At 49.0% G+C, this 12,048-nt stretch overlaps 1 protein-coding gene across 1 annotated transcript in view; it reads left to right on the top strand.

Annotated features, from left to right (window-relative positions):
- Positions 1–1,075: 1,075 nt before the first annotated feature.
- The window catches only part of SCN5A (sodium voltage-gated channel alpha subunit 5), a 182,307-nt gene continuing 171,334 nt past the window's right edge, over positions 1,076–12,048 (top strand). Inside the window, exon 1 of the mRNA XM_069084320.1 lies at positions 1,076–1,239. The gene's annotated coding sequence lies outside the window, so the exon portion shown is untranslated. The remainder of the gene's footprint in view (positions 1,240–12,048) is intronic.

Genomic DNA, 12,048 nt, shown 5'->3' with positions numbered 1-12,048 from the left:
GTTTCCTCATCTGTAAAATGAGCTGGAGAATCATATAGCAGACCACTTCGGTATCTTTGCCAAGAAAACCCCAAATGGGGTCACAAAGAGTCAGAAACTACTCAACAAGAGAAAGGTTGTTAGGGCCAAGAGATTGATTACTCCAGGGTCACTCAGCTAGTTTTAGAATGTATACTTGCCCTCTACCCACAACCTCTCCTCTTCATTTTAGAAGTGAAGGAACTAAGGCCCAGATAGGTTTGGAGAATTGAGGAGGTCACAAAGCTCCAAAGTGTCAGATCAAGCCTGGAATCTAGTTCCTCTTTACTCCAAAGCCAAGGTTCTTTATGTTATAAACACACACACACACACACACACACACACACACACACATATCCCTGGGTATGTTGGTGACCCCCAAGTATGTGTGTGTGTGATCGCTCATGGGTGTATTCATGTCTGGGTCCACATGTACATGTGAGGACACTGGCGGGTGTGCATGCGAGTGTATTGGTGAAGGGTAAGTGCGGGAAACGCTGAGCCCTAGCCTTTGGGCCGCCACGTGGCTGAGCCCTTAGAGCAGCGTGTCCCAGTAGGGGACATTCCCAGCCCGTCCAGAAGAGGAGCGGGTCAGGGAGGAGCAGAGCGGCTCACCACTTCCCACCCCTGGACCCGCCCGTTCTCCCCCGGCGTAAGGCCCGGGGCCAGAGTAGAGAGCTGGGGCAACAGCGGGGGAGGAGAGCGCAGCCCAGCGCGGTGCAGCCCAACCCCGCTCAGTCCAGCCCCGCACAGCCCAGCCCTGCTCAGCCCAACCCCGCACAGCCCAGCTCGGCTCAGCCCAGCCCAGCCCCGCGCAGCCCAGCAGAGAGCTGCGGAGTAGAGTACCCCCAGCCCAGCGCGCAGCCCCGCGCAGAAGGCAGCGAAGCGCCGCCGATTGGGCAGCCGGAGCCCAGCGCAACGAAGGCGACCACAGCGCAGTACCGAGCTAGTGCCCGGCGCCGCGGGCGAGGCCGGACCCTGCCCCTGCCCCGCCCCGCCCCGCCCCGCCCCTCCCCCGGAGGCAGGCAGCCCGCCTGCCAGCCCTTCTGCCGGCGCCTCCCCGGGAGCGGCCCCGGCAGCAGCGGGCAGCCGGGAAACGAGAGAGAGAGAGAGTGAGCGCTGAGCCGGGCAGCTTGGGAAGGAGCCGCGCCAGCCGGAGCCGGAGCGGGAGCCGGAGCAAAGAGGAGGCGGCGGGCGGAGAGAGAGCCAGCGAGTGAGCAGGTAAGGAGCGAGCGCTTGGGTCTGTTGCTATAACAGCAGCGCCCTGCGGACGGGCCCGGGGCCGGGGACTGGGGGGACCAGGAGCCAGGGTCAGTCGCAGTCCCGCGCCCCTTGCCGGCCCAGGGGCGCCCAACTTTCTTCCCCGTGGCGGGGTGGCAGCGACTCGCTCTTTGCCCGGGAGCTGGCGATGCTGCCCTTTCTTGCGGCGCCGGGGCTGCCGCCGCCGCTGCTGCCGTTGCTGCTACTACGGGTGGCCCCGCTGGGACAGAGGGAGCCCCGAGCCCCTGCCGCCAGCTCCTCCTCCTCTCGCACCCCTCCGGGGCTCCCCAGCTCCCCCCCTCCAGAGGCTTCCCTGAGAGAATCCCCTCCCCTGGAGTCTCCCTCTGCGTTCCCATGACCCCTTATCCTGTACTTCCCCCCCCCCCCCAATCGGGAAAGCAGGGACGCAGCTAACCAGAGCTTGGAGGGATCCCATTTTTCCACCCCTCGCCCCCTCCACCTTCCCGGTGTTCAAGAAACGTCTCCAGGCAATAGTGTCCTCGTCTTTCCTCTCCCCCCTCCTTCTCAGTCCCAGTCCCCCGGTGGAAGCTTCCTTCCGTCACTGTGGCGATGTCGGGGGGCAGTGAAAGAAAGGGGAGTAGAAGCTCTGCTTAGAATTTTTGAGCGCCCCCCTCTAGACCATCGTGGGCTTTATTTTTCTTCTGGAGTCCGAGGGAGACTTGGACCCCGAGGTTTGTAGAACGGAACAGCCCCCAAGGTCAGAGCAGCCTTGGCTGGGGGGGGGGGTAGTGGTGAAAGGAATGACTGGGGGAGGGGGGCTCCCAGGAACTGGGGGTTCTCAGTTTGGACAGGAGGGGGAGGACATTAGCTGACAGCCAAGAGAGGCTTGGGATGGGGGGAGAGGTCCCCTCATCTTTGGGGGCAGGTATCATCCCCCGCTTTCTTTTCGATTACTGTTTTCTCTGGGGTGTGTGTGTGTGTGTGTGTGTGTGTGTGTGTGTGTGTGTGTGTGTGTATGGGGAGGGGGGGAGTTTGGAAGGAGGAAATCTTAATCTCCGAAGGGAAAGAGATTTCTCCTCCTTTGGATACCTCTCAAACGGCTTTTCGTTGTGCACCTACTGTGTGCTAAGCTAGTACTTGGACTGGAAGAGATCTCTACCTATGCTGGAGGGGGCGGGAGTTAGAAATGGCTCTGGACTCTGTGTTCTTTCTGTTAATGGAAGTATGGGGGGGGAGCATCTCGCCGTCTGTGGAGATGTTTCTGCGTGTCTCTGGGGTTCCATGGTGTCCCGTGGTTAGCTTGGGACAGGGACAGGGGACTGAGAACTGGGCTAGGAGGGGCGATTTCTCCTCGACGCTCCCATCCCCCCTCCCACTTTTTGTCCTGGGAGGAAATCCTTGTGTGGAATACTGCTGCGTGAGGTTACTTGCCCGACCCTATTAATGTGACAGGACTGCAGGGGGTGTCGGGGCCGGCAAGGCAGCCTCAGTGCCCTGGGTCCCCAGACCCAGGTTCCCTCCAGTGCCCTAAGGCATACCCTTGCCCGCGTGCTTTTCTCTCTGAGGCTTTGGGCAGAAACCTCTCTGGGGACCTGCCGAGAGGCTCCAGAGAAAGAGATGCACGGAAAACGGGCTGCCTCGCCGGGCAGTTTTTGAGGTTGCCAAACCTGCCGGCCTCGCCTGGGCTGTGCGCCTTAGCCAGCGGGCCGCGGAAAGCGGCTTCTGCAGGCAGTGGCTCCCTGGGAGCGAGTACTGGCCGTACAGCTGGTTCTCCACTGGGCTATGGGCAGGACCCTTCTAGGCTAGCCCTACCTCCGAGTTTACACCTGACAGGAGGTAAAGAAGGGAGCCTAGGCCTGCCTTGGAGTTTCATGGGGAAGGGCTTTGGAAACCCCAAATAGGTTTATCCCAGGCACTGCCCAGATCATTGGTTTCTGACCCCAGAAAGGGAAGGGATCGCATGGGTCTCCCAGTTCAATCCACTCACTTTACAGATAAAGACACTGGTGCTCAAGGAAATGCAATAACTGCCTCAGCAAAGCACATATTTGCACACAGAAGGCACTTAATAAATGCATTCATTTAAAATCTGAAAACATAATTGAGAAACAACTGTGTAGATCATTCACCCCTTGTCCAATACCTGTGAATAAGGCTGTCTACTTAGCCATCCTTATAAGCAGCCTAGCTTAAAATTGTGTTTAGATAAGAATAATATTCTTTCATTCATTTGTGATGTGGGAAATGCTATGTATATATATATATATATCTATATACACACACACACATATACACACATACACACACATATATGTTTTACATTTGATGTCTACAACAATCCTATCACATAGATGCTATCAGTGTCACAATTTTACAGATGTGGAAGCTGAGGGGAGGAGGTTAAGTGACTTTGCCCAGGTCACACAGTTAAGTGCCTGAGGTTACCTTTTGTAAAGTAAGGGTCATAGACTAGATAACCTTAATGGTCTCTGAATTCAGACTGTCTAATCAAAGAACCCACAAAATATGCAGATTGTTGTCATTGTGACTGTTCGTATTGTTATTAGTTGAAGAAAAGGACCTTTGAGAGGGCTGTCCAGAACCAGTCCTATATCTGGGCAAAATGAATAGCTGTCTCAAAGAAATAAATACCAGCACTGATACCCAGAGATGCCCAGAAAGCCCTGCTATCTCACCACCAGCCCGCCAAAGTGCTTGAATCTCTGCCCTTAGCGTATCATTTCTTTGTTTAAGTCTTCCTCTCCAGAAGGCAGCTATTGAAATACATTCATGTCACCCAGAAGGGGGTGACACATTTGTCTCTTGTCTCCATTACTGTGTCCTCCTCCTCTTCGGCTCTTGCATCTTAGAATTCTTAGCCCTGGGAGATCAAGTGCAATCTTGTTGTTTTCCAGGTTGGAGAAACTGGGGGCCAGAGAGGACCTTAGCCCCAGAAGGTATCAGATTCCCTGGCCTCCGAGAGAGTATCTAGGAAGCAGGCCTCCAGTGCCATGTCCATTTGAGAAAGATATATTTTAGGAAGAACATAAATGAAGGAGAGCAGGCCCAGGGGAAAGCTCCCTGGATGCTGAGAGGACTGGAAATCATGCAGAACAAGGATCTGGTGAAGGAATCAGGGAGATGTAGCCTAGAGAAAGGGAGACTCAGGGGACCGTGATGGCTGCCTTCAAATAGGCTATCATGGAGAGGGAGGATCAACCTATTCTGCTTGACCACAGAGGGCAGAACCAGGAGCCAGGAGCAGAAGTGGAGAAGAGGCAGATTTCAGCTTGCTATAAGGCAAAACTTCCTAATCATTAGAGCTTTCCGAAAGGGGAATGAGGTTCTTTGGTAAGTAATGAGTTGCTTGTCACTAGCAGTCCTCAAGTAATGACTGGGCTTGTCAAGGAATATTGTGTAGATGGGTTGGACTAGATGATTGAGGGTCCCTCCAACTCTAATAACAAAAATTATTTTTATAAATAATAGCTAACATTTTTGTGGTATTTGATTTATAAAGCACTCTTCACACAGCCCCATGAAGTAAGTTGGGACACTGAGGTCAGACTTGCCCAGAGTAACATAGTAAATCAAGTCAAGAATGAGGATTTTTGGAGATGGCATAAGACAAGGTCCAGAGCCTGGAGGTGCTCTGGGAGACGTAGCTGGCATGTGGACTGGGAGAAAGGAGGCCCCCAATGAGAAGGCTCAGGGATTTGGGGGCCCAGAGCCTTTGTTGGAATATGACATATCAAGAAATAGGAATCTGGACCCTGATTGTGTCTTTTCTAAGTGGAGATAAGCATTTTCCTTTGGGTGTAATGAAATAGATCTCCTCGGATTATTCCCAGACAGGAAACCAGACTTTTATTTGTCCTGTGGAAATGGACAGCATTGGACACACTGATAAAGGGAAGGTGGTGACTGGTGCAGTTTCCAACAAAAACTAGTCTGGATGGGTGAGCCTATGCCTTATCATTAGGGAATCAGGGACCCCCAGAGGCTCAGTGAAGATTTAGGATGCTGGAGTGTTATATAATGTATTATTATGAAATTTACTACTCCTCCAGTAAGAATTCGACTTTTAAAAATTGGGTGATTCTATAGTTCTTATGGAACTTGGAAGCTTCATTATAATATATCATTGTCATTTGAACAGCCAATCAACAAGCATTTAATAAACACTTACTGTGTGCCAGACCTTGTTCTAAGCTCTGGAGATACAAGGGCTTTTGCCTTTGTGAAATGGTCTCTCAATTCAAAGAACTTACATTCTACCAGAATGTATTACAGCACGTACATACAGAGGTGTTATATTTGTACAGAGGTACAAAATAGATCCCAGATGATAGAGGGAGCACCAGCAGCTGGGGTTTCATGCAAAAGATGGTGCTTAAGCTGTGTCTTGGAGGAAGAGAGGGATTTTAAGAATGCATTCCAGGCTTGGGAACCAGCCTGTTCAAAGGCATGGAAATTGGAAATAGGCATGTAATGAGGAAAAGTAAGAAGTGTGGTTTAGATGGAATGTTGAAGGGGAGGACAGTGTAACAAGAATGACAAGGGAGTTTGGGGTCAGACAGGCATTGTCAGAGGGGTATGCCTCCTTTAGCCAAGGGAGCACTGAGAGGGCTGTATGGGGTAATGGAAGGGGGAAAAAAAACCTCAAGGCTAGAAGTCAGGAGACCTGGGTTTTTGTCCTAGGTCTGTAAAAGACTCCTTTTGCAACCTCAAATTAGTTGGGCTCTAGAAAATAAAGGTGTTAGGCCAGATGGCTTCCGAGGTCCATCTCAGCCCTAACGTTCAGTGACTTCTGAGTAATAAGGCAATGCAGTGTATGATTAGTGGGTCTGGCAGGGAGTCCACAGATGAGTGGCTGGAGAAGGTTTCAAGCAGGAGGCAAGGCTTGACCTGAATCATAAAGGATGGGCAGGTTTTGGGTAAAGTGAAACAGAGAGGACTCTGGGAACATGACTTTGAACATGACTTTACCTCTCCCCCTCCCCTTCCCAGACTCTGCCAGGAATCCTCCGACCCCTTGCCTTCCATTGCTTCTAGGCTGGTCTTCCCGTTCTTATGATGACATTAAGGCCAAACAATGTCCAACTCCTTTTAGATAACACCTATAACCCTCAACAAATTCTAGCAGGATTATGAAGCAAATGTTTTGTGAGCACTTGGGGTGGGGAGGAGGAAACAGAGGTGATCACCAAGACTTATCCTAGGTTCCCTAAGAACAAGTCACACAAAACTAATCATTTCTTTGATTGGGCCATTAGACTAGAACCACAGAGATCATATATGTGGATTGGTAATAGTAATAATAAAATTTGTATGGTACTTTAAGATTTGAAAAGTGTTTTGACATTCAGTCTTCCCCACATGAGGTAGGTGGTATTATCAGTCATCAAGCATTTATTAAACACCTACTATGTTGCTGGCACATTCATATCCCCATTTTATAGAAAAGAAACTGGGAGTAGGAGAAGTTAACTTCCCTACAGGCATGTAGCTGTTAAGTGTCTGAGGAAATATTCAAACTCAGGTCCTCTTGACTCTGTCCCTGACTGTCTTTGGCAAAATATTTATTCATATTCTTTTGAACAAAATGAAGCAATCTGGCCTGAATCCCAAGTGGTCAAGCAGGTGGTGAAAGAGCACCTGATCTGGAGTCTGTTGACTGGGCTCAGATCCTAGGTCTGCTACTATAGAGTGATGGTCTCTGTGAATCTGGGCAAAGTTGTTAATCTCTCTGGGCCTCAGTTTCCCCATCTGTAAAATAAAGAGGTTTGATTAGATATCCAAGATTCCTTCCAGTTCTAAGACTTGTGAAGTTTACCTTTACCCAAAGACTGTTGATTGAATGGGCTGGTGTCAACATACAAAGACTTTTCTGGAGGAAGGCCACAGGGCTTTTATCCTCAAACATGAACTGATAATATTTTTAGCATTTGTATAGATGAAGGAATGTTTATCAGACTTGCAGGGAACTCAAAGATGGGGGCAATAATGACTATTCTGAATGACCAAAATCAATCTCATTCAACAAGAATTTATTATCTACTATATAAAAGGCACAATACAAAATACAAAAACAACATTTAAAAATGGCTACCTTTAAGGAATCTACTTTGTCCTGGTGGATTATATTAATATTGATATCAATAATTGTTACAATCACTTTGAGATTCCCAAAGCACTTTATGATTATTTGGTCCTCACAACAACCTTGGAAGATAAGTGGTTTTATCATCCCCACTTTACAGATGGGGAAATTGAGGCAGATGCTTAGTGACATGCCCAGGGTCACAAAGCCAATGTGTCAGAATTTCAATAGCGGACTTTCTGTATGCTACACCTTGCTGCCCATGCTTTAGGAAAATTATTTTGGCAGCTATGTGGAGGATTGGGTCTGAAAATGGAAAGCCTAGATGCAGGGAGCCCAATTAGTAGCCTCTTGCAATAGTCTATAGGTGAGAAGTGATGTGAGTGGAGTAAACAAGGCAGTGGAGGAGTTATGATTTATTAGGGTGGGCAAGGATCTAGATGGCTTGATTTGATCAGTAAAACCTTAAATTGGGACAGATTGTAGGCATTTAAATGAAAAAGAAAAAAATAAACCCGAATGTGAGGTTTGTGGAGTCTGGCTTGGCGCGCTTCCCTGGGGTTTTCGCTAGCCCACAAACTCAGTGTTGGCCAACAGGGTGTTCTGCCTGATCCGAATCCTCCTGCCAGCTGAGGCTCCAAGAACAGCAGGAATCTGGTGTCCGGAATGGGGAGGGATCAGCCAGCTCCCTCGCTGTCCTCTGGCCCGGTCAAATGACATCTGAAGCATTGTGCTCAGTTCCGGGCAGCGCATTTTTCGAGGGTCATTGACAAAAGCATGTAGTCAGAGTAGGGTGACCGATATGGTGGTGCAATCTGAAGGCTTTGTCATCTGAGCCAAAGTCTCAGGGGCTGGAGATGGTTTGTCCAGGAGAAGAGAAGACAGGGGGATGACGATTTAGCACTTCTGGGGCTCTGAGTCCCCAACCCCTCTTATTGGACAGATGAGGAAACTGAGACCCTGAGAGGTTTTGTGACTTGTTTGGAATGACAGGTGTCAGAGGCAGGATCCAGGCCCAGCTTGTCTGGCTATGGACCCAAGCCTCCTTCCACTGTACCACACTGTCTCTTGGATAAGGTCACTGTCTCAAATAGCTGTGGAGCTCTTTCATGAAGCACCTACTATGTGCCAGCCATTGTGCTTGGGACTGGTCATACAAAGACAAAATAAACACATCCCTGCCCTCAAAGAGCTTCCATTCCCTGAGGGAAGGAATGATTGCATTTGTCCTGATTCTTTTACATTCTTGTTGTTCTGTCCTAACTTACTGATATTATTATAGAGTCTAAGGGAGATTGGTTCCCTACTCAAGGATCTCAGGCTCTCCGACTTGAGCTAGCGCCTTGCCTAGAGCTCTGCACACAGCAGGCGCAAAATAAACTTTTCTTGAATGAATGTTTGAGAAAGCTGCAGGGTGTGGATGGAGGAAATGCCCAAGGAAATGAATCTGGGGATAAATTTCAGGGCAATGAATTTGCATTCATTGGACCTGGGTTCAAATTCTTCTGTCATTTGCCATCTTTGTGACCTTGGGTGAATCACTTAACTTGGATGAATCTCAATTTCCTCATCTGTAAAATGAGGGGTTGGACTGGGTATCCTCTGAGGTCCCTTCCAACTCTAGAGCCACAAAGAAAAGGCTGAAGCAAGGAAATGAAGGAGACAGGGATTCCCTAGCCAGCCAAACTCATCTGTGGCTAGACCTTGTTAAAGTCTGGGTCTGACACCAGCCCTCTGGACAGTCCTGAAATCTATGCTTTGATTATTTCAGTTTCCTGATCAAAATTCCTTTGGAAAAACCTCTTTCCTTTTCTGAGCTGTGTACACTTAAGGGTTGGGGGAAGGGGTTTCCCTGTTGAACTTGGCAAGGGTGAGGAAAGAGAAAGTAGGGAGCCAGGCAGCCAGGAGGGAGAGGGCCGGCAGCTGTGAAGGTTGGCTCCACATTCTTCCCGGGTGATTCATTACAGGAACATTCTAACACTTTGAGAACTGTCCAGCAATGGAACAGTCAGGCTGCCTTGTGACTGTCCAATGAGGGTAGTGAGCCCTCTGTCATCGGAAATGTTCAAACACTTGGCCTGGGCTTGTCAGGGATCTTGGCAAGGTAACTTTTGTGGACAAGGAGGGTGGATAAAATCACCTTTGTGGTTCCTTTTGAATCTGCCACATGTGACTCTCTGTCCTTAAGGGATTGATCAGCCAGGATGTGCATTAAACATGACTTCTGTCTTCAACTATCTTGAGGGGTATAAGGAAGGAGGAAGAATTCTGACTGGCGGGGGGGGGGGGGGCCGGTATAGGAGAAACACTCCTTAAAGGTTAGAGCTGGCTGACATTCTAGAGAATACAGCAACTTCTTATGTTTTAGAGAAGAAAAACCAAGGCAGAAGGGATTTGCCCAATTCACACAGAAAGGCTGTGGCCATTCATGACTCCCATTCCATACTGCCTGACTTTTAAAATGTTACTTTTTGTTAATGCCTCATGTCTAAACATCTCAGTCATTTCTGCAAATATGACTTTTCCCACTATCTGAAAATTTATTGAAGAAAACCAACTAAGCAAAATCACCACCTCTTGTGATTACAACTGGTGGTGTATACACCATTCTGCTCTGGTTGTCCCCCACCTTTCTGATCCAGGGGGCAAGAACTGCTTTATCCACTGTTCTCTGGGATCATTATTGGCTTTTCAGTTACTCAGAGTTCAGTTCCCTTTTAGTGGTTCATATCTGTTGTGGTGGTGACTATATGTATTGGGGTTTTTTTTCATTTTTTGTTGATTTTTTTGGTTTTGCCTCACTTTTATTTCCAAATATATCATCTCCCCCTCCCCATTCAGAGAAACAGCATCTAGAACAAAGAATCCAAGGAGAAAAGGGAGTGGAAGCAGTTCAGAAAAAAAACCCCAACCAACTTCTCAGCTGGTCTGATGCTATGTGCAGTGTACCACACCCCTAGTCCCACACCTCTGAAAAGAAGGCAGGGAGGTGAACATTCTCATCATCTCTTTAGAGCCAGTCTGTGTTTGCCAGTCAGGTACACCTGACTTGTGTACCCTGTTGCCTAAGACTCCCTGGGTTAGTAGCTAAAGAAGAGCCCCCAGGGAGCAGCTAAGGAAGAGAGGGATCACTGTTTGTGTCCAAATAAGGATGCAAGAATCATTGACTTGGAGCTGGAAAGGACTTGAGCAGTCATCTAGTCCAACCCTTTCTTTGTACAGATGAAGAAACTGAGGCTCAAAGAAGTTAAAATACTTCCCTAAGATCACACAGCCAGTGAGTAGCTGATTTCCCATCCAGTGCCCTCCTGTGATTATGCTTCATATGCTGGGGTGGCCCTCAGTCAGAATCAAAATCCAAGCAAATCCAGAAGCTTCTCCCTCTCCCCAACCCTGGAATCCTTTTTCCAAATCTATACTTCATTCACACTCAGGTGTCAGTGACTGTTGAGAGAGTCGGTGGTCAGGGATTCTGATTCTGAGCAGTCATCAAAGCCACTATTGAAAGGAGGAGGGAGGGATGGCCAGGTAGCACAGCGAGTAAGAGCACTGACTCCAGTGTCGGGATAACCTGGGGATCAAATCCGGGCTCAGATACTTAGCACCACACCCAGAAATAACTGGCTGTGCTGTGTAACCTTGAGCAAGTTACTTAACCCTGATTGCTTTAAAAAAAAAAAAAAGAAAGAAAGGAGGAGGGGCTGCAGCCCAGGGTGGGCTTTGGGAGAGACCAGAAGGAGTCCCCCAGACTCACCAAAGATGGAAGGATCCAAGGAAGACAGGGTTGGATGACTAGGACCTCTCTGGGCCAAGGAATTTGGACTGGAGGGAGGATGACAGAGGCTGACTTGCCTTATCGGCATCCCTAGTGATTAAACACAATGCCTAGAAAAGGAGGTGCTTAATAGCCATTTAATGGCTTAATGACTGATGGGAAGGTCACTGAGTTTAGAGGCGCATAGCCCAGAACTCGGGAGAACCTCAAGGTCATTTCGCAGATGAGGGATCTGAAGCCCATGGTGGGGAAAAGACCTGTCCAGAGTCACATGGGCTGTACGTGGCAAAGCTGAGATCGGAACTCAGATGCTCCAGCTCCCCCCGAGCCATCCTGTTTCTAGCTGTCTGCGACTTTCCCTTTCTGGCCCTCAGTTTGCTTGTCTTCAAAAGGACTCTCTAGCCAGTCTCCCTAGAGGCAGGGGATGCTGTCAGACTGGCTGCTTCAGGGCTTCCCGCTCCCCTGGCAGCCCCCTCACCTCCTGAGCTGCACCGTCCACAGCCTATGAGAAAGCAAGTCTTTGTGTCAGGTTGGGAGTCCCTCCTGCTGCCTCCCCCAGGCTTGTGAATGGGCTACTCTTGTACTGGGAAGAAGTGTGTCTCCTTTGGAAATGGATGGGGAGCGCTGAGGGGTGGATTCAAGGTCAGAGACTAAGCTCTGTCCTGTCATTAGCAACAACAGCAGCATTATATAAGAGGCAGTGTGATGGGGTGGCTAGGTGGCCCAGTGAATAGAGCACCGGCCCTGGAGTCAGGAGGACCTGAGTTCAAATCCGGCCTCAGACACTTAACACAAAAACTAGCCATGTGACCTTGGGCAAATCACTTAACCCCAATTGCCCTGCCTTCCCTGCAATAAATAAATAAATAAATGAATGAATGAATTAGATAGATAGATAGATAGATAGATAGATAGATAGATAGATAGATAG

This window comes from Petaurus breviceps, unplaced genomic scaffold (genome assembly GCF_028583685.1).
Source record: "Petaurus breviceps papuanus isolate PSGF00001 unplaced genomic scaffold, PetGlider_PUasm1.0 174, whole genome shotgun sequence".
Classification (NCBI taxonomy): domain Eukaryota; kingdom Metazoa; phylum Chordata; class Mammalia; order Diprotodontia; family Petauridae; genus Petaurus; species Petaurus breviceps.
This window is presented reverse-complemented; position numbering and strand designations above follow the sequence as displayed.